The sequence below is a fragment of the Primulina huaijiensis genome, chromosome 5 (genome assembly GCF_012295235.1).
Source record: "Primulina huaijiensis isolate GDHJ02 chromosome 5, ASM1229523v2, whole genome shotgun sequence".
NCBI classification, from domain to species: Eukaryota; Viridiplantae; Streptophyta; class Magnoliopsida; order Lamiales; family Gesneriaceae; genus Primulina; species Primulina huaijiensis.
The window spans coordinates 932,313-933,640 of NC_133310.1; positions in this window are offsets into that span (position 1 = coordinate 932,313).

Here is a 1,328-nt window from a genome sequence, read left to right on the forward strand (position 1 = left end):
TTCATCAAATTTTTGAAGAAAAAAGAAGATGGCTTTCACAAAGTTATTTTTAATTATTTTGGTTATAATACTCACGAATCTTGTACTTATCGGAGAATATCCTCCTCATGTGTTTTCTTTATTTTTACGAATGCTTGTATTTGTTGTTTATCCATTACTTTGTATTGCAATATTCATTAACTAATAAAATGCATCATAATTTTTTTTAGTACCACCATGTCAAACTTGACAAAGCTCGAATTTGTTGCACTCGACATTACGGGGAAAAATTATATGCCATGGACTCTTGATGTAGAAATGCATCTTGAGTCATTGGGTCTAAGCGAGACCATTAAAGAAAATGGTATATCTTTATCACAAGAAAAAACAAAAGTTATAATATTTTTGCGTCGACATCTCGATGAAGGTTTAAAATGTGAATATCTCATCGAAAAAGATCACATGGCTCTGTGGAAAGGATTGAAAGAAAGATTTGAACATATAAGGGAAGCTATATTTCCGACCGCCAGTGATGAATGAAATATGTTAAGATTCCAAGATTTTAAGAAAGTCAGTGATTACAATTCAGCGATGTATCGAATAATCTCGCAGCTAAAATTTTGTGGACATGAGGTCACAGAATCGGAAATGCTTGAAAAAACATTTTCCACGTTTCACGCATCAAATATAACTTTACAGCAACAATATAGAGTGCGTGGATTTGCGAGATATTCTGAGTTCATCGTCTGTCTTCTTGTGGCGGANGGACATGAGGTCACAGAATCGGAAATGCTTGAAAAAACATTTTCCACGTTTCACGCATCAAATATAACTTTACAGCAACAATATAGAGTGCGTGGATTTGCGAGATATTCTGAGCTCATCGTTTGTCTTCTTGTGGCGGAAAAAAACAAAGAGCTACTAAAGAGAAATCATCAGTCCCGACCCACTGGATCATCAGCATTNAGGCCGTGGTTTTGAAAACAATAGAGATAGTTATTTTTATAACTCATCTCAAAAGGACGTCACGAACCACCCACAGAAAAGGCATCATGAGAACATTAGTGCTAATGAAAATCACTCGAAAAGATTTGAAAGTTCTTGTTTCAGATGCGGCACTCCAGGACATTGGTCTCGTATTTGTCGAGCCCCTGAGCACCTTTGCAAGCTCTATAAAGAATCGATAAAGGGGAAAGAAAAAGAGACCAACTTCACTGAGCGAAGTAACCGTTTGAGTGATTCAACTCATTTTGATGCTGCTGATTTTATGAATGATTTCTTTGGAAATGATCAATATGTTGGTCGGATAGAAATAAACAATATTGATGCTGCAGATTTTCTCAATGATT